Consider the following 22,180-nt stretch of genomic DNA (forward strand, 5'->3'; position numbering starts at 1 on the left):
AGGGCTGACACCAATGAAGGGCTTAAGCTATCATTTACATGTTGTCTGTACTCTTTCTTGTGTTTCAGTGGGCTTAGGAATCTTAATTAGATGTGGCTCTAACAGATGCATATTTGAAGTTTCAAAGTTATTACAAGTGACTTTAATGGGGAAGTTTGACTTCCATAAAGAATGTTTCTCTATGAGAGGAAATCAAATGCCTGGCATGGACTATAATTTCCTCTGTGGGCCCTAAATGTGATTGAATTTTCACATATATGGTAAAGGCTGTTGACCTACCCAATTATGAATGCAAATGAAGACTAGAGATTTCACATGAGCACCAATTCAAGATATCCTATTCAATCCAAGGATTTATGAATTGGGAAGAATGGGTTTTCTGTGATATTTACAGAGATGAATAGAATGTAAGAAAAGCCATGCTGAATCAGACCAAAGGCTTAGCTAGTCCAGCATTTTGTTCACACAGTGGCCAACTACTTGTAGAGATGTCAGAGGAATCCAGTTTGAGTGGGTGGAGCTCAACAAGCTTTCTTTCTTCTGTCATTCTGTCTTCTGCCATTCTGTCTTCTGCCCTTCTGTCTTCCACAGTGAGTTGGGCCATCTGAAGGATTCTCTGTTGTTGTTTTGGGGGAAATAGACATTTGCGCAAATTGCAGCCATTATTTGTACAAATTTTGTCTGTGGTTCATATAATTTGTGCAAATTACAACTACAATCTGTGCAATTTATGCAAATCATGGCCATTTTTTTTTTGCAAATGTCTGTTTCTGCAAATTAATACAAGCAAACCAAAAATGTAAAAACTCCCCAGAATACAGGGGAAATGTGTGGCTCATCTCATAAATGCAAGTTGACTTTGTCGTGCCGTAGAACTCCAGGGAGCCCCAAAAGAGCTGGATTTCCTAGCAACAGACATCCCTATCGGCTTGTGTTCCCCAGTAAATGGTATACAGAAGCATACTGCGTCTGATATATATTGAGATAGATAGATAGATAGATGATAGATAGATAGATAGATGTGTAGATAGATAGATAGATGATAGATAGATATGATAGGTAGATATGTTTAGAAAATGAAGTGAAGCGGTGGAAATATGCAGTTTGTTACATGGACCTGTATTCTAATCCTTGAATTCCTGAATGAATTAAAAAGAGAGAGCGGAGTAACATGTGTTAAATCGCACCAAGCCAGTGAACAGGGTTCAGCTACTGTGCAGGAGAGATTCAATTGATTGTTCAATGGAATTAATGCTATTGTGCAGTGACAGCTGGTGCTATGAGTGACACACAGAGACGGCTTCACTGGCTTACAACATCACCTCCAGAGAGGTTTGCTCATCAGACTGTCTCAAGGGAAGTCAATGAGAAGCTGTCTGGGAGGGAGGGCAGGTGGCGGGGGGGGGCATTGCTTCTAAGGGTAGTGCCTTGTGTGATGATAAATGCCTTAGAGAGGGAGGGAGGGGGAGAGAGATCCAGCGGATATAGTATTGGAAATTCAAATTCCTGTGTAGCCATGCACTGCCTTGAATGGCCTTTGGTTCTCTGCTTCTAAGGGCCAAAATAGACATTAATTTAAATGTGTCCCTAGCATTTATCTCTCCCCCTTTGCATATTTATGCTGGGGACCCAGTCTTTAAAAGCTCCCCTACCCACTATGCTAGGGTCCAAATCCAGATTAGGGGCCTTGCACTGTTGTGGCTGCAAGTAATGTCTCTTTCGGCCCTAAAATGGAATAATCATGACCTTCCCTGCATTACTGGGCAGGAAAGCAAGAGAAAGACGAATGAACTCCTTAACGTGTTACAAAGGACGATATATATAATGGTCGGTATATAGAAAAAACAGTCAGATCCAGGCAGTGTGTAAGGGGGACATCTGAAGTGACCTTCTACTGAGTCAGACCATGGATCAAGCTACTCTGACTTGGTGATAGCTCTCTGGGGTCTTGGAGTCTTGCTGCCTGGAATCCCTTCACTGGGGAATTAAGCCTGTAACCTCCTTCGTGCAAGTCATGTACCCTGCCACCACGGAGCTATGCCCTTCTGTCCTGATAGGAAATATTATCTAGCTCAGAGCAACCCCTGGCTGTTCTTTTTCCACCACCGTCATTATTTAACCTCTTGTGTGACCTATTAGATCACTCCATTTTTACATGTCCATATTGAAATGCATCCTTTACCATCTGCTTTTGAAAAACCTGCTCTATAATAGTAGATCACATCTATTATATGTGGGTCTTTCTGGCTAATAAGCCCCACAGACACTAGCCCATGTTTGTTGGTTGCCAGCACCAACTGTTTTCTCTTTAATCACTAAGCCAGTGTGGTATAGTGGTTAGACTGCTAGACTGGAACTTCTGGGTTCTAGTCCCCACTTGGCCATGAAGGTGACTGGATGACTTTCGGCTGGTCACTGACTCTCAGCCTTACCTACCTCACAGGGTTGTTGTGAAGTTAAAATGAAAAGGAGGAGCCATTTAAGCCACTTTGGGTTCCTGGCTGGGGGGCCCATTTCCCTATATTTCTTATAATTAAAAAAAAAACCCATCTCAAAAAAGCACAACTGAGGAAATGAATTTTCAAGACAGCTTTCGTATCCACCACTTTTGTTTCATGCCAACATATATAGAAGGACAGCAATTTGAGCTAGCCCTTTCCATCCATGTAAAATAGTATTTTCTTCATAGCAGCTGATCTCAAAGAAATGCCCTGAAGCATACTGGATGACACCACTTCAGCACCATGACACACATGCTCTCTTTTTTGGTGAAGTGTAAGTGGCTACCCTATGCAAGACATTCCTGTTCTGACCTATATATTTATGGCCTGCACTACTTGTGATCAACGTAGATGAAGGTAGGCTACCTGCTACATATGGTAGCCCACCAGGGAGCTTCGGCTATTGGGCAGTATAAAAATGCAATAAATAAATTTAAAAATGCAATAAATAAATAAATAAATAAATATTGATACCCCCCCCTGCTTTTGCTACCTCCCCTTGGACTTATCACATAGCTCATTAGCCACAATACATGACTAGCAGACTGCATAGACCCAGGTGGACTGCATGCTCTAGATCTGCTATGCAGAAACACACACTCTCTCTTATGGAACTTGCTATGCCAACCACAACATGTTTCTTCCTGTTTCCTTCTCATAGTCAGCTTGAGACTAGCAAGATGCTGCAGGCTGTAGCTGCTCTCTCTGTGGAGTCTAAAATTGAGACATCTACTCCCTGACTCCATCTGCTGGCTTTTCAGGTCCCCACCCTCACCCACAATGTGATTCGCATCAGCTATGCATTAGGAAGTGAGATACTACAATTAATGTGAAAAAATTTGTACTCAAACTGAAGTAAGATGGATATGTACAAAATCAATCAACATCGGCTAAATGTTGATAAGCAGGAATTTCGGATGTCTTTAATGCCTTTTACCAACGCAGTTTGCACTGATGATGATATTACAAGTGCCAGTCAGCCATTCATGTGGGCTTCTCTTGAGACTGCAACAAAATGTGACAGCGTTTCCTCCTAAGAGGAGCACTCCCATTCAGAGTTGCTACCAACCAGTCTGTCTATGAAGCGCATTCCATCCCCACCTCCGCAGTCCATTTTTCTTTTGCTACTGTCACACTACATTAATTGGCTACTGAGCATGTTCAGTCCTCACTGGGCTGTTTTCTTTGGTGGGAGGGGGGCTCTTAAGCATCCCCTCCAAGACTGTTTGTACTTCTGCAAGCCTCAGGGGTGTCCTGAAGATGCTGGTGCCTCTTCCTTGTTTCTCAGGGGCCCTGTTTAGCTACAATCCTTCGACACTCTCTAAGTTCACTATTAGACATAAGAAGCATAAGCACCAAAATAGAAGCTGCAGTTATAGTTCCCCCAAAACTGCTAGTGTCAGTGCAACACTCTTTCCCTAACATTTAACTAACATGTGGTTTATTAGAAGGATGTTTATTTCTGAAATAGATCCACTTTTGTTGTAGCTGTTTTTTCTAGGTTGAACCGTTGCCTATAGAAGGCAAAACTAGAGCATCAGACCAAATTCTACAAATAAGCGAAACTTTTTAATAACTGCGAAACTTTTTAATAATAGCACACACAGTTTAATATGCAGAATCCTATCAGAGGACAGTGAAAATGTTATCTGTGGAGTTCTCATGCCACCCACTGGCCTGTCGCCTGCATAACAGAACTGACAATAACCTGGTAAATGATAGCTGAAGGAACAAGAAACAGAACAAATGAGGCCCATGTAGGGCTGTGTAGAATGTTCTTAAATGAATATTTTTTTAGCACATTTGTTGGGTGGGGTAGGCCATATTTTTTCCGAATTGCTCAGAAATGTGTGCAAAAAAAGAAAACAAATGTGTGCAAATTGCAGATCCTGTCGGCCTGGCCCTGCCATGCAGGAGGGTGAAATGACCTGCTTCAAGGTGGCACCATGGAAGGGGAATGGATGAAGGCAGGAATTGGTGTGTACATGAGGCAGAAAGACTCTATAAAGTGTTTCCCCTAGCTGGAGAAGGAGTACATTTGGGTTTTGCATCTTGGACTGACATTGAGTACACATGGGTGCATACGTTCAAGCATGGTGTTTCATTTCTCCAAATAAGGGAGGAAATGAGAAATCACAGTTAGAAATATACCTTCATTTGGAACAGATTGAAACACTAGTAGAAAACTGCCAAGGGAAGGGAAGCTGTTCTTCAGACAGAGTGGACAAAGCCCTCCCAACACCATTATTATTATTATTATTATTATTATTATTATTTATTTATTTATTTATTTAGCACCAACAATGTACTTGGTGCTGTGCAAAATGTACAAATAAAACAGCGATACCCTGCCTAGAGGCTTACAATCTAAAATCACATTAAAACATATGAAGGGGTAAGGGGTTCACAAAGCAGAAATAAGAGAATAATCATAGTAATAAGAACAGTAGATCAAGCTAAAATACCAAAAGCTATTGAAAACAAATGAGTTTTCAAATGCGTTTCAAAATCTACAATGGAACTCGTGGTACGTAGTTGCTCTGGAAAAGCATTCCAAGCAATCAGGGCAGCCAGAGAGAATGGGCGAAGCTGGGCAAGAGAGATAGAGACTCTTGGGCGGGAGAACAACATAACATTTGAAGAACGGAGGGTACAAGGGGGATGGTAGAGTGAAATGAGAGAGGAAAGATAAGAAGGTGCAAGACCATGACACACTTTGAATGTCAGCAAAAGAAGCTTATACTGAATTCTATATGGGATCGGAAGCCAATGAAGAGATTTCATCAAAGGAGAAACATGGTCAATAGTCAAAAAAAGGTTATATGGAGGTGTGAGAAATTTGTTTCAGTTTATTTCAGTTTATTTTTGACCAGAATTTCATTCATGCTTTTGAAAAACACACACAAGCATGCTTTAATCAATGGGAAAATGTGCACATTTAAACATGTGCACAGTTGATGTGTACATTCAGAGAAAATGCATACAAAATGCAAAAAAAAATGTTACAGCACATCAACACCATTAAAATATTACAGTGAGTCCTATGGCATATCTGTATCTCCTGTCTGCCCCAAGTATGAATGTTCAACTGGAACTGGGGGTGATACTGTGCTCAGGATGAAAAACTGTTTCACTGCTCATTGACAAATTTGGGGCACCTTTAATTTGCAGAATCTTAAACTTTTGTTTCTGCAAAGAGGAAGAATCCTTGAGCATAGTTCTGAACATTGAACACTCTGTGCCAACTTGGAGGCAAAACTGAGCTGATGACATAGAGTGTCATCAGAAGGAGGGAAAATTGCATTTTTTCTATCGTTGTTTTGGCCTCCTGCTGATGTCCCACAATAGAGACGAGTAGCTTGCTCTTCCTTCACAGGGGGAAGAAAGCGGAAGCAGCAGCAACCACATGGCCCATTCAGTGGGTGTTTTTTTATTGCTTGTTTTCCTGCGGCAAGTTTTATTTGTTTTTAAAAGTTGGATTTACCGGGACTTATTTTGTTGAGGAAAATAAACCAGAAGGAGTGAAGATGCACAGGAGGTTGATGGCATCACCGAAAGTTACCACAAAAAACCATGAGCTGCCACTAATGAGCATGTGATAAAATGCTCATCTGATGATGTGCATAGAATGAAATCCATAGAGTGACTTATGAATTGACAAAACAAAAAAATAAGGAAGGAAGGAAGGAAGGAAGGACGGACGGACCATGAAAATAGTGGACTAAAGAGGATAGAGATTTGCATAAAATTGCATATGCTAATGTATATGGATAGATGCAATTTTAGAAATAAGTATTATAATTTTAACAGAAATAAGGTCTCGTAATGGGGATGTCTGTGACCAGGTGACCAGTGAACATGCCTGTTCAGTCTCCTGTTCTGGTGTTAATGATGGGCATCAGTTTCTATGGTCCTTTATATTTAAACCAGAGTTGGAGAGAACAGCCCATCAAACAGAGGATGCCTTCAAACAGAAGATGATCATCTGGCAGCCCTTCAAATGGAGGACTGACCTCAGTAAAAGAGGAGACATGGCCACGCTAGAAACCTCTCTCTCTCTCTCTGTCCAATCAGTATCCCAACAGCATCCCTTTCAGATCCTCCACTGACAAATTGCTTGATTAAAATGTTGTTTGCCCTCGTTAGTCATGCTGTTGCCGAAAGCCTTTTGCATTAAGCTGAACCTGCTGTTCAAGGGCACAATCGGACCTGTGTGAATTGACTGTGGCTCAGGTGGTTTCTAGCAAGCGGCCCCTATCCCCTTTCATGGATTCCTGAAATGATCAGCTCCGCGCCGACTGTCAGCTAGTCGGAAGCATCATAATACAGCACATCCTCTGCTCATCACACACTCTGGAGTGGTGCTGCTGCCCGCCAAAGGCTGAGTGACTCAGATTCCCAGCACAACTGCATCTTCCCAGCAGCAATTACATTGCAAAGCAGCCCCAGGCCTTACGGAACTGAGAAGAAAGCGTGCGGGAGACAGGAGGAGGAAGATAAGTTTTCCTCCACTCCACAGAGCAATTGAAGCACCTTTAATTGTTTTTCAGCCTTTCTTCCAACAATGCCATCCAGTGCAGACCTGGGTTTGTGGCCTTGTGCCTGTCATCCTTTTGAGAAGTACAAAAAGATCCTCCTTTCCTTTCCCTTTAGGCTTATTTTTTCTTTTTGATTTAAAAGGAAGAGGAGGGGAGTAGCTCCTTTATTTTCATAGCCTTGGAAAAATCCGAAACATTCATAAATAAAAGGATGCTGATTGTGTGTGTGTGTGGGGGGGGGGGACACTTTTAAACAGAATCACAACAGACTACTCCGATCTGAAGATGCACCATCAGTTTGGATATTAAAAAGTCTACATAAATGGGATTCAGACAATGGACACAAATGCTAGATTACATGCAGCTTCTTCAACAATGTATTTATTGCTTGTGGAACTTACTGTCCACCCAGAGTGGCCAGGGAGTGAAAATATGGTGGGTTGTTTACAAGACCAACTCCATCTTGGATCTAGCCTGAGGGCAGCATCATGATCATTACAATATATACTAATTTGGATTTGAGTCTTCCTGTGCTTGTGAGTAGCCAAAAGTGCACCACCCACTTACAATAGAGAGATAGGAGGCCTGAAGTAGCCACAAAGTTTGCAGTATACCAAAAAAATCTACAGGGGAAAAAAACCTTAAGGGGGCAAGTTCACTCCACCCCCAACCAGACACCTATACCAAGACTCATAATAACCCAATGGAATGGAATAGTCTTATTGTCTGGACTGATCACTGCTTGGTTCACACTGAGAAACTATTTTCAAACAATGGAGGGTGATGGCCCCAATTTTGATGAGGCTGTGAATCCATTCTGGGTTTCAATAACAACCAGCCAGAACTCTAAAGGTGCTGTCCAAGGTATTGAACCCTATCCCCACCAAATAGGTTCAGCACTTTGGACAGATCATTTACAGTTATGGCTGATTCCGACTGAAACCGTTAAAGACTTTTTGTTTTTAACGGACCCCAGAATATCTGTTTTTATTAGGATAGGAAGGGAGTACTGGGCTATTAGGATAAGAACATATGGGCACAATCTAATTGCTATAAACTAAAGAGAATCTTTAAGGTAGAAACCTAAGTACATTGCAATGTAAGTAAGGTGGTTCGTAGAGTAACGGAGTGATGAAACCCAAACACTGAATCACGAGTGTTGTTCCTTTGAACTTGATATTTTGAATTGTTTCAATGTATTTTAATGTGATAAAACTTCATGCATACATCATTTTAATGTTTTATAGCTCCTGACAAAGGGTTTGTGAACCCGAAATGTTGAGCACTTTATAACCTTTGTGGCAAGTTTTATACTAAGAAGATTTATTGGTTTATCTTTGGATTACAATAAACAATTGATTTTGCAAGCACCAGAGCTTTTAGTCTCTCACTCACACAGATCCTGGTGGTGCTGTTTTTCCCTTGTTTTTCTCAAATGATTCCGTCTGAAACCGTTAAAGACTGTTTGTTTTTAATGGACCCCAGAATATCTGTTTTTATTAGGATACTGTTGTTTTTTATGCTTTTTATGTTTTTAAACTTTGTATATTTGTTTTTAATGTCTACAGTTTTTAACTTTTGAAAACTGCCCAAAGATGCACAGCTTCGTATGATCAAAGGAATGGAAGAGCGATCCTACGATCCTTTGCACTGGTGCAAAACAGAGGAAAAGAATTTAAGGGGGGGAATTTTAAAAAAAATCATTAAAAATCAAGGGATGACCCAATCTGATTCAAATTTGGTATACTGAAAGCCCTCCTTAAGACTTATCACTGTGCCAATTTGGATCTCTTTATCTTTAAAACTTACACAGATGTAAGCATTTGTTTAATTTCCATTTTAAAAATCCCTTAAAATCAAGGGATGATCCAATCGGAATCACACTGAGCATGCTGAAAGTCCTCCTTAAAAGCTATTACTGTGCCAATTTGGATCTCTTTATCTTTAAAAATGAGGGTGCTGCTGGCAAGGAGGGTGCATTTTCCACATATCTTTTAAGGTGAAAATGCCTACTCAGGAGTAAGAACATAGAGTTCAATGGGACCTCTTCGTGCTCCAGAGGGACTGCTTATAACTCATATGCAAATTTAATCCATAGATTAATTGATTAGTCAACTAAAACTCCCTTTTATTGAAAAGGAGAAAGGGAAAGGGGAGGGGAGAGAAGCTACTCAGCCCGCTGGAGAAAAGGCATGCCCCGCTCTTTCATCAGCAATATTGCCTCTTGAAAATATGCCCACAGAACATGGGATTGAAAATGATGGATTAAAATACACATTGAAGTTTGAGCAATATGCTTTCACATTACCAGAAGAACCAGACTTTCCATGTGCCAAAATACATCGCTAATGGGGGGGGGGGAGAATCACAGCAGAACATAGTTGGCATCATCTGAGTCCTTTGCATGCAATTCACCATCACAGCAGACTATAACGCTAGTGTGATGGAGCTTTTAGCCATGAATGGGCAATTAAGTCCCATTAGCTTTACTAAAGACCTATTCCTGGTGGAAATGAAAACTGGTTTGTTGAAATGGATCAAGATACCTACCTGAATTTTTGGATGATCCTTGGGAATGTGACTATGGGGACTGTTGTGATTAGCACCTGCCCTTCGAAATTTACAACTACATGACTGGGAGGGGGGATTGGGATCTCATTTGAGGGACAAAGGCTTACATGAGATCTTGCATTTGGAGAAACATCGTTTCTGTTCAGCAAGACACTGAGATCATCCCTGACATTTAATCGCAGATTGATAACTTCTATTGCATGGTATGTAATTACCAGCTTCAGCTATGATTTCATCCTCCTGTCTTCAAATGTATGAGACAACACTTACAGAGTTCTCTGAAGGCTTTCTAAGAATTTCTGCAATATGTGTCATGTTATGGGAAGTGTGTGATTTTATTTATGACCTACTTCTTGGATCTATTTTGGATGCTTCTCATACATTGCTGCTCTTTGGCCATGCTGGCTGAGGTTGATGAGAGTTGGATTCCAAAACATCTGGAGGGCACCAGGATGGGGAAGGCTGCACTAGACAGTAAATCCCTTCACGTAACTTGGGTTTGAAAAACACCTGATTAAAAGAATTCTGGTGATAGCGCATGGAGACATGTGAGATACAACTCTGTGTGCAATTCAGACAGCAAACTAATCAGGAGTGTACTGGAGTGTAACATTTTAGGCATGCCATATATGCCTAGTTAATCATGCAGGTGGCTTTCCAAGGTGTAGATTTAACAAGCTGGTATGTTCAGAATTAGTTTTATAAGTCACAGAAGCAGCAGAGTATATTTGTTTTAAGAAGCAGCATACATACGCCTCTCCATATGCCTTCTGGAAATCAATTGTTTTGGTATGTTATGGTCGTTGTGCACACCCAACCAGTTCTCAAAGAGGAGGAGATGAGACATTTGGGAAATCTAACGTTCTAGTGGATATGAGATTCATAGTCTGTATCTGGAGGCCTGTTGGAAGAACAGTTTTGTCTTCCATTATTTCCAGTTAAATTCAAATTTGTACAAGGCCACTAGATGTCAGCAAAGAGTGGCATTGCATTACTATGTGTCACTCACAAGCTGTAATCCAACATATTCAGCAGGAAAAGGTTGGGGAAGGCTGTCCAACTCAGTAAATTAGAGGCAAAAACAACCAATGGGACCAGGGCTGCATATGTACAGGAATATTCTATGAGAATGATTCTACCTCTCATTCTGAACTTCACTTCTAGACTGGCACGCTTGCCTGATGGCTTGTTCCTCACCATTCTAGATATTAGGAGATGTCAATGTTTCAGGATAACTTGGCCTAGTGTGCCCAGAATTCCTTATCCGCAACGTTGGCAATTGGCTTCACCACAACCATCTCCAACCTGGAACCCCCTAGACATGTTGGACTACAATTCCCACAGTCCTCAGCCAGCAATGTCAATGGCCATGCCAGCTGAGGATTGTGGGAGTTGTAGTGCAACACATCTGGAGGACAACAGGTTGGGAGAGGTTAGTGTAGTAGATGACAAAATACTGACCTTGAACCTACTCTGCACTGACACAGCCTTGGGCAACTCACTGTTTCTCAAGCTTGCCTACCTCACAGGATTATTGTGAAGATAAAAGATGAGTGGATAACACCATCATACTAGCTATTCCTGGGCTCCTGGGTGGAAGGCAGAGAAACCAGTGTATATAGGAGAGCAGCATAATACTGCAATCTTGAACCTAGTGACTTGGGAGTAAGATGAATTCAATGGGACTTACAGACAATAGGAATTCAGTGGGACACACTTCTGAGTAGACATGTATATGATTGCATTGCTAGAGTTGCAGGATCATAGAGTTGGAGGGGGGCTTTTAGGCCATGTAGTTCAGCCTTCCCCAGTCTGGTGCCTCCTAGATGTGTTGGTCTACAACTCCCATAATTCCCAGCCACCATGGCCATTGCTGTAGGACAGCGGTTCTCAACCTGTGGGTCGGGACCCCTTTGGGGGTCGAATGACCCTTTCACAGGGGTCGCCTAAGACCATCGGAAAACACATATTTCCAATGGTTTAGGAAACTGTATTGTCTGAACTATGTCATGTATCATCTTTTGTATTATTAAAGCTATTGTTATGTATTATTTTCATTAGCAAACCATCCCATGACAATGGATCGTGTAGAGAAGAACGAAAATAATTTTATGGTTGGGGGTCACCACAACATGAGGAACTGTATTAAAGGGTCGCGGAATTAGGAAGGTTGAGAACCACTGCTGTAGGAGTTGCAGTCCAACACGTCTCAAGTGCACCAAGTGGGGGAAGGCTGATCTAGTTGAACCCTGCACTTGCAGCAGGAAATCTGGTAATAGAACACCCCCAAGAGGAACATGGCACCAACTTGGTGTCTGAAGACAGTCCCCAAATCTGCTGAGAGATCTATGCTAAGAGTTGGATCCAATCAACTGGATCTCTAAACTGGAAATTGAAATGAACCCATCATCAGAAAAGTCTACATTCTATATTCCAGATATTTATGAATCAGTACATTTAATAATACTTTACATTTATATAGTGCTTCTGTTAGGGTTCAAAGATTTTCACTTGCATTATTTCTTATAATCTTCACAACTGGTCTACAGAATAGGGCAGTATTAACAATGTCCTTGTTTCAGGCGGGAGGTTGAGGCTTGCCTAAGGCCACATGGTGAGTTCATGGCAGAGGGGAAATTTGATCCCTGGGCTTTACAGTTTTAAGCTAAGCCTCTTGGCCATTATGTCACCCCCTCTCCTGACATTTTAAATGCCATCCTTATTGATACACAAACTCACAATCGATACATCAATAGCATTTGAAAGGCTATTTTGGAGTCAGCTTCTTGAGTGGAGGCAATTGTAAGGATTTCAAGAGAAATGTAAGCCTGCAATTAGAAAAGTCCAAGGAAGCCTGAGAAACATTATGTTCCCATGCCATAATAGTTATTATTCAAAACAGCCCATCATCTGCGGTTGGAGAAGAAACTAAGTGACAAGAGTAATCATTCTTGTGTTTAATAGCATGATCAGCCGTTGAAGCCTAGCTGAGAAATTTGTTCTGCACTCTCCGATTACGGCACATTGTTGCGTGTCTTAGTACATTGTGCTACTTTACCAGCAGTTAGCAGTGACTACTATTAGAGATAAGGACAGAGTCCCCATATTCCAGTGCAGCATTTCTGGTGTTCCATAAGATCTGACCACAAACGGTGACAGTTAACATGATTCAGTTGTCTTCCTAGTTTAATACTCCATCATTATAGTTGTCTGTTTGTCTCCACCAACCCACTCATCCCTACGCTTCTCAGAAATGTGTGTTTTCAGAAATAGGGGGAAAACAAGCGCACACACTTGTATAAACGGACAAGTGCAACTTGCAATCCTATTCAACATTCACGGCAGGCCTTGCCCCAGTTGCTCCTCCGCTTCAGTTTTCTGTTGTTCCCCCTCAACAGTCAGCATTCCATGGTCAACTGAGCATGCTCAGTTATCATTGGGAACATTCCCCCTCTAAAGTTTTGTTTGTACTTCTACAAACCATGTGCTTTTCCTGATCCTGTTATACCTCCCTCTTGTGCATAGATGACGCCATTTTGGCTACATAAGAATTGACACTTAGGGAATGAGGTCACTATTAATATCTAGGATGTTGTTCTATCTTAAGACTTCCCCTGACCCAGCTTTATCAAAGCCAGCCTCGCAATGCTATCTTCCAAAGAGTCAGAAGAATTTCCCATGTTTTTAATAGTGCTGTGCTGAAGCTCGTTCCCTATTTTTAAGAATTATTATAATTCTTAAAAATCAACCACCTGCAGGTCATGCAGGTGGTTGACAGGACCAAGATGCAGCAGACCCTTTGGAGGGAGAGAGCACCACTCTTCCCATATTCCACCGCCAGCTGTGCCTGTATTCTCCCACTTCATGGTAGGGCCAGCTCTGACACCACACAGATTCTTATGAAGCCCCAATAAACTCAGTGGGGCTTACTTTTGAGCAGGCAGGTATAGGATTGCATTGAAGGGGCTCAAAAGCATGCTTTTCATTTCTCAAGAAATTCATACAAAGTTTCTGAATTACCTAATCCTCCTTTCTTACATTCCACAGCCAATATAGTATTCACTTCTCCAACACCCTTTAGTAATCACAGTGATGTAATGCATCTTCCTTCTGAGTCCTTTACTAGTGTTTATAGGAACCAGTTTCCTAGGAGTTTCCTAGGTTACTGGATCCGCATGATATGGGAACAGCATTATGAGCTCAGGCAATGACATGGCTGAGAACATCATAAGTGGAACTGACAATCCAGAACAAATGAAAAACCTCATGTGTGTATGATTTGCCATGGCAAACATTTCAGTGAGATAGTGGATCTTAATCCTGGTGATACGTCTTCTCAATTGCCTGGTGGAAGAATGTCACTGCTGAGTGAGAGCGCTTACGTTATACAATATAATGTGTGAAATGAATTTAAGCAGAAGTGAAGGTTGTGGGGAAATGGCTCAGCTTCTCTTTCTAAAATTAAATGTAGCTCATTTGAATCTAAAGTACATGGAGCCACCAGTCAGTTCCAGTTAGTAATTTGCAAAGATTTCTACCAAACACTTGTGGGTTGTCTACACACAGGAAAAACCCTGCGGTGGTTGTGGATTTGCGCCCCATCAGTTAGACAATGCAGGCACCGCTTTGCAGCCAGTGTGAGGCTTCCCTGCGATGCTCTGATTTGAAAAAGTCAGGGATTTTCCCTGGCTTTTTCAAAGGGAGTGATGTCAACATGGCACTTCTGCCATGTAACATCGCTCCACGGCCAATCCGGGGCTAACCCCAGGGAGGAGCCTGCTGGAAGGCGACCAGCGATTGGTCACTTTCCACTAGGAAGAGGGTGGGGGTGGCTCTGGGACCTGGATGCAGACAGCCCTGCACTCCCTCTTCAGGATCAGGATTATCTGACACCACCCCAGGTGAGAGGGAAAGCACAGGGTTGAAGGGGGGAGGCAGCACCAACCCAGCGCCATGAAGACAGTCCCCAGGACTGTTCTACCAAACTTAGGTAGCACAACCAATAAAGACAAGTGGATCCTTCATTTCCAAGCACAGTTCATTAAGGCTGCAATTCTTTGCAAGTTTAGACAGAAAATAAGTCCTATAACTCCTAGCATCCATTCTGGGAGTTGTAGGACTTTGTTTTCTGTCTAAACATCAATAAGATTGCACCCTAAATGTGGCTTGTGTGACAGTGACATTTTCTTTCGGTCACTGCATCCCATAAACCTTCTGTCAACCCATGGAACTGTTAGGGTGTATTGAAATAGCAATGTTCTTCAATAAGTGAGTGCAGATGAGGTTGTTATCATGCACATTCATTGTGATTAAATCATTTGAATCTAGTAGGTGTGCCAGCTTTTGTACTCACCCTTGTTTCTATGCCTTTACTAACAGTTTGTTCTGAGGACATAAGCAAATATAAATCTTGTATTTGTTTGTTTGTTTTTCAACCATTCACATACTGCCTTTCAGTCTCTATAATACTTATCTCTGTGAAAAGCATCCCTTGCGAATTCCTGCCTATCAAGCCACTGTTAAAGGCACAGGGGGAGGCCGACTTCTGGTCAGTTGGCAACCACAGGATGTCTGTTGAAAATTTCTTCCAGAGCAGTCTGAATCAAGAGGCTTGGCTAAAAAATACACTTGGGACATAGTGGCTCATATCTAGAAGAATTCCCACTGAACAAGCCAAACCTTACATCTTCCGATAGGGCTGGGTCTAAGCCCTGCCTGAAGCTCTAGAGAGCCAGCAGGAGTATTCACACATCACAATAAGTCACCCTTGACACAAACCATGGGGGCTTCTTTAATACATCACTAACCCACGCTGCTGCCCTCAGATGATCAGGAGCTCCTCGGTTTGCTATGGTTGTTTCTCCCTTAGTCCTCCATCCTGTTCCCAGCATGCACTCCAGAGTCCTTCGTGGCACAACTTTTTTAAAAAAATAAATAAATAGTACAACTGTCTGTGTTCTGTTTGTGTTTTGAGGATTGTCAGGCATCTTTTTTCTTTTTCTTTTTACTTTCTGTAATTGTACACATATTTAGTTGGGGGGGGGGAATCAGCGTCCAAAAATACACATTCCCACCCCCCAAAAGGCTAAAGTAGAAAAAAATGTAGGTTTGGATGGAGAATTTGTCTTTTTTTTAACCTTTTCTCCCCCTTCACTTGGAGATTTGTTGTTGTTTTTCTATTTCCCCCTGACAAAATTTGCATAGAGTTCTGGAAAGTTAAAAAAGAAAGAAAAAAGTAAAAGGTCCACAAATTCCATGGTCAATGGCTGCTTGATTTGTGCAATTCTCCAGCCTGACATATGGCAAAGCGAGATCATGAGGCAGCAAGCAGAGCAGACAGTTTTTCTGCCTCTTTTGCCAAGTGACTCTGTAGCCTTTTGGCACAAGCCAGGTACTGGGTGGACATGTCACAACAAGCCACTCTGAAAACAAGCCAACAACAAGCCATGGGTTATCAGGTTGGCTTCTGCATGGTTAACAAACCACGCTGAAGCCACCATGCTAGCCTCATGCATCACGACAAGTCACTCTGAAAAAAACAAGGCAGATGGTTGTCATGTCATGTGAACCAGATCAGTGTCACCTGGTGTAGACATAATCGAGCTAGATTAGAGATGTACAGATTTTGTTAAATCTGTTCCGGATTTTGTTCTACTTGCACAAGTTTGCACTTGTGCTAATGCACATTAACGTAAGTGCAAATTTGCCCAAATCTACCCCCCCCCAAGGAAAAAAACTGGCCCACAAATCCATGTACCTTGGAAAAACTTAGTCTGCTAAAGGATCTGCAGGTCAGATTCATAGAAATCTGATCTCATTTAAATCTGTTGCACATTTCTCTGACATCCCTAAGCTAGATGGACCAATGGGCTTACTGGAGCTAGTCAGTAGACCATATTTGGAAGGAGAGTGAGAGAAGTGGTAGAGGCCTTACTTGGGAAGTGAAGCAACTCTCTGGGGACTAAATGTGAAAGCGGGGGAGAGAGAGGCCTGAAGAAATCTCGCCCCTTCAGAAGAACTCTGGAGCCACCTGCTGACCAAACAACAAAATTACAGGGACAAGGAAGAGGGCAAATACAGTCCTGAAAGTAGCAGCCATGTGTAGGATTGTGGGGAGGTGGCATAGGGTCCAGAATCCTTGGCTGGGGCAAGGTCCAAGTCTGTGGAAAAGCTGCCTAAAAAGGAAAAATACTGACTGAAGATGATGTAACCATCATAAGTAAATGTCAGTGGTAATGACCCCCGGAAACAAACAAAAAAGTATATTTAAATGGATTGGATTGGCTTCCTGGGACCATTCATTGTTGAACTACTCCCAGGCTTGGAGGACACCCAGGGCTGGTGCTACCATGGAGGCCATTCAGGTGGCCGCCTAGAGCGCCAAGGTAAGGGGGGCTCCAAATGCCGCACCCGGAAACCGCTCTCCCACAGCGGCTCTGAGAGGGTGGCTTCCAGGCGTGCCGTTCCGAAGCTGCCCGCCCGCCCCAGCGTCCTGGCTTTGCTTCGGCTGGGTGCCCACCCAGCCGAAGCGAAGCCACGCCCAACCCCCCCACTCCAGCATCCTGGCTTTGCTTTGGCACCCAGCCGAAGCAAAGCCAGGATGCTGGGGTGGGCAGGCAGCTTCGGAACGGCATGCCTGGAAGTTGCTCTCCCAGAGCAGCTTCCGGCCGGGCGTGCTGTTCCGAAGCCATCCACCCCCACCCCAGTGTCCTGGCTTCGCTTCGGCTGGGTAGGTGAGATGGTGCCCCGTGCCTAGGTACACTGGGAAGGGTGTGGGTGTGGGTGGGTGAAAGCAGCTCACCTGCCTAGGGCGCAAAATAGTCTGGCACCGGCCCTGAGGACACCATAGTCCTCTTGGTATTGTGGGATAAATGGGAAGGCATCACCTTTAGCATCAATTTACATGATGTTCTTTGGCATCAACCTACATTAGAGGATGAAGAGGCTTTAGGACATACTAAACACTGCCCCGGTTCATATCACACTAAGCTTCTGTGGGTTAATTAACCCATGGGGCTTTGCAGTGTGCACCGGCCACGATTTTGAATATGCAAGGCATGGTGCACATGCACTGTGGCTTGTCATGTCATGCAAACTTGGGCGGCATGGGTTATGTGAGTGTTAAATACCGCTTGGAAGATCCTAGGACAACCCATTTGTGACATGTCTATGGGTCCCTTGTTTCATCATGGGTCAGCAACGACTACAACAATCTGTTCCCAAAGGTGGTTGCGCATGCTACCATTCATCAAGAACATTCACCGGTCAACCCTTACTCTACTTACCATGAGGCAGCAAAATATACAGTCTGCACACAATTTCCCTTATCATTTGCTTTTCTATTTCTTTTCATCTGTCTGGACAGTGACCTATGTCTACATATTCCAAGTATCACATCATTGGAAGTGGCATGCCTATAAACTAGGCAGGTTACTCCATCCTCCAAAGAACCCCCTCACTTCACTGAAGGTGGTAAAAATAAAATAAAAAAAGAATTGTAAATTATATCGATGTATTATGATCAGTTAGCAAACTAACAAAAAGATGCAGCTGAAGTCTATATCCATCTTCTGAAAATTAGATATCTGCAATACAAATATTCATCATTTCACCAGTACGGAGCGAATGGACTAAATGGGTATATACTATATTAACTCTTGCCTTTGGTGGTATATGTCCATCATATAACTATAATCTGTGAAAGCCAAAGTAGCAGTGATATGGCCAAGGTGTAGTGATGCTGTGCTGAGAGCAATAGCCAATGCTGTTGTTTCTGCTATATAATACCGTGGAAACATTTATGTAAGGCTTATAAAAGGAAAGAGAGAACAGCCTGTCAGGTTACTCTTCGGAAGAAAGTAGACCAGGCCAAAATGGATGCTGAATGGAGCAACACATTTATTGTTATGCAAAAGGTGTGAAACAAAAACATTTGCTTGGATAGCTGTAAACGATAGTTTAGGACACAGCACCACCTATAGCTGGAGGGAAAGCATTACAGTGTTAAAGGGTCCCAATTACATAGCCTGTGTTTCTCTGAAAGTCTATAAACTGGCCAGTGGTTCTCCTTCTGCAATAATACTGTGAGTGTTCTGCAGGATATGTAACATGACAATTAGCCCTATCATATTCCATAGTCAATATTTAATTTTTACTTTCTGGCTTTATCCTTCCAGAAAGAAATGAACCTCTGAACAGGATGTGTGGGATCAGTGCCATCATCCTGGGTAGGGTGACCATATGAAAAGGACAGGGCTCCTGTATCTTTAACAGTTGCATAGAAAAAGGAATTTCAACAGGTGTCATTTGTATGCACTTAACACCTGCTGAAATTCCCTCTTCATCACAACTGTTAAAGCTGCAGGAGCCCCACCCTCTTCTTGTAAATACCAAGTTCTACACCTAGGAAAAAGAAACAAATGCACAGTTACAAGATGGGGGATACTTGGCTCAGCAATACTACAAGTGAGAAGGATCTTGGAATTGCTGTAGATCACAAGCTGAATATGAGCCAACAATGTGACGTGGCTGCAAAATAAGCAAATGCTATTTTGGGCTGCATTAATAGATGTATAGCTTCCAAATTGTGCAAAGTACTGGTTCCCCTGTATTTGGCACTAGTTAGGCCACATCGTCAGTATTGTGTCCAGTTCTGGGCACCACACTTCAAGAAGGATGCAGACAAGCTGGAGTGTGTTCAGAGGAGGGCAACAAGGATGATCAGGGGTTTGGAAACAAAGCCCTATGAGGGGAGACTGAAAGAACTGGGCATGTTTAGCCTGGAGAAGAAGACTGAGAGGAGACAAGATTGTACTCTTTAAGTACTTGAAAGGTTGTCACACAGAGGAGGGCCAGGATCTCTTTGCAAACATCTCTGAGTGTAGGACACAGAATAATGGGCTCATGTTAAAGGAAGCCAGATTCTGGCTAGATATCAGGAAAAAGGTCTTGACTGTTAGAGCAGTATAACAATGGAACCAATTACCTAGGGAGGCAGTGGGCTTTCCCATCCTAGATCCATTCAAGGTGAAGCTGGACAGCCATCTGTCAGGGATTCCTGCATTGAGCAGTTGGGTGGAATCGATGGCCATATAGGTTCCTTCCAACTCTACTATTCTATTACTCTATGAAGAACACAGAGCTCCTGCAGCTTTAACTGTTGGGATAAGGAGGGAATTTCACCAGGTGCTGCATGCATACAAATCACACCTCCTGAAATTCCCTTTGCTATACAACTGTTAAAGATACAGGAGTCCTGTCCTCCTTTTCATGTGGCCATCCTAATCCTGGGCTAAGACTAATATCAACCTTTACTTTTATGCAGGTAACAACAACTGTCCTTTGTTATCTCTTCTACAGACAATTTTGGTGGGAAACAATAGGAGTGGTGGTGCAGCTGGTTTCCTTCTGCTTTTGCTTATTGCAACCCAGACCATTGAAGGGTTGGTCTGATGTGGGCATTTTCCTGCTTGAGGACCTTCTGGCCCTTTACATTATAGCTGATCAAAATGTAATTGTAATGCCAGACGTGCACAGGCTCAATATTTTAGTCTTGCTAAACCTGAGTGCACAAGTTGGAAACCTTTTGGACATGCATTAATGGAATGCTAAGATCCACTTCTAATGTAATTGCTTTTTGGAGTCTGCATCACTGGCATAATTTGTCTGCATTTGAAGCCACCTGGATGCATTTGGAACATATGGCAGAAGGGAAAGAGCTAAAAGGGAAGAAAATTAGGACAAGAAGCATCTGGTTCAAAACTATTTGTTCGTTGTTGCTGGCTAGAAATAATGAGCTCTAAATCCAGTTTTGTTATGTTTTGAATTCGATATATCTCCTTTTGCATATGGCAAACTGTTCTCTATATTTAGCCTCCATTATTCAGTAATGCCATGGGTGAAACTGGAAACAATAGCTGGTCCTGTTTTCCTGAGAAAAAATTCACAGTATGACCTCTTTTCCCTGTGTAAAGCCTGTAATGTAGGTTCTCAAGATTTTATTGTTTATAGCCAATGGCCATCACAATACAAGCACAAAGTACACTAGTATAAAACAGAAAAACATTTGATACAAGAATACAATAAAATGATCAGGATTTAAAACACTCCTTCTGTCTAATCCCCTTAGAAAGGCTGTTCTTATTTTTCTTGCACCTAGCACAAATAAAGCTATCCTATACCTGATGATATTGTCCACATCAGCCTGCAATGTAAGAAAACTATTATTTCCCTAAAGCTAGACTCTTTAGGGGATTGGATTAATTAGGGAAACAGAAGGTTTCTGTCCCTTGTTGACAATTTATTTGTCTTTATCTGCTAAAGTGCCATCAAGGCGGTGTTTAACAATTTAAATCAATAAAACCTTAAAACACCAAAAACAAGAATATTAAAAACATTAAAACTTTAAAACTACACATTTTGAAAGGCTAACTTGAAAATATGCATCTTCACACCCTTTCTAATGGGGCTAAGAGAGTGGAGGCCAATTGTTGTTCTTGAGGGAGCCCATTCATAGTTTGTGGGCAACACAGCAAAAAGCTCTTTCATGTGCCACTGCAGGTAAAGTCACCCTCCGAAGGCCCTCTCGTGTAGGTCTTAACACTTGGGCAGTTCATAGCAAGACAGGTGATGCCTTACATAGCCAGGTCCTAAGCCATTTAGGCCTTTGAAACTTAAAACCAACACCTTGAATTTCACCTGGAAAGCAATTATTATTATTATTATTATTATTATTATTATTATTATTATTATTATTTGTATCCCGCCTTTTGCCCAATGCTGGGCCTCAAGGCGGCCTTACAAAGTTTAAAATATACATGGGAGGGGGCAGGGAAACAAAACCATAAACAATTTTTTAAAAAATACACAACAAAATTATAAGACATTAACATAGCTGGAGGGCTGGATTATTCTCCAAAGGCCTGATTGAACAAAAAAGTTTTAGCCTGCTTCCGAAAGCCCATCAAGGAGGGAGCCAGCCTAGCTTCCCCGGGAAGAGAGTTTCAGAGCACCAGAGCAGCCCTCTCCCATGTTCCCACCAAGCGTGCCTGTGAAGAAGGTGGGACTGAAAGAAGGGCTTCTCCAGAAGATCTCAAAGCACGGGCAGGCTCATAAGGGAGAATATGTTCTTTCAAATAACCTGGACCCGAACCATATAGAGCTTTATAGGTCATAACCAGCACTTTGAATTGTGCCCGGAAACAGACTGGCAACCAGTGCAGGGCCAGATCTACACCAAGCAGGTTACAGCATTATGAAAGCTGTATATAAAAGCCACACTACTGCTTTATAGTGGTACTGAAGTGCACTGACAACTCTTGGGGCCCATTGGCACAGACCATATACTGCTTTCATATCGCTACATTTTGCTTGGTGTGGCTCCTGCCTTTCATACAACACTTCCATACTACTTTCATAGTGCAGTATCCTGCTTGGTGTAGATTAGGCCACAGATTCACAGATTCATCAGCCCAGTCATCTCAATTCCAAATCTCAGACAGACCATTGATAATTTCCAGCTCTTCTGGCACATTCTCTCAGACTGAATGCAACTGTTCCTGCCTCCTCTAA

Source organism: Elgaria multicarinata, chromosome 6, assembly GCF_023053635.1.
Source record: "Elgaria multicarinata webbii isolate HBS135686 ecotype San Diego chromosome 6, rElgMul1.1.pri, whole genome shotgun sequence".
Classification (NCBI taxonomy): Eukaryota; Metazoa; Chordata; class Lepidosauria; order Squamata; family Anguidae; genus Elgaria; species Elgaria multicarinata.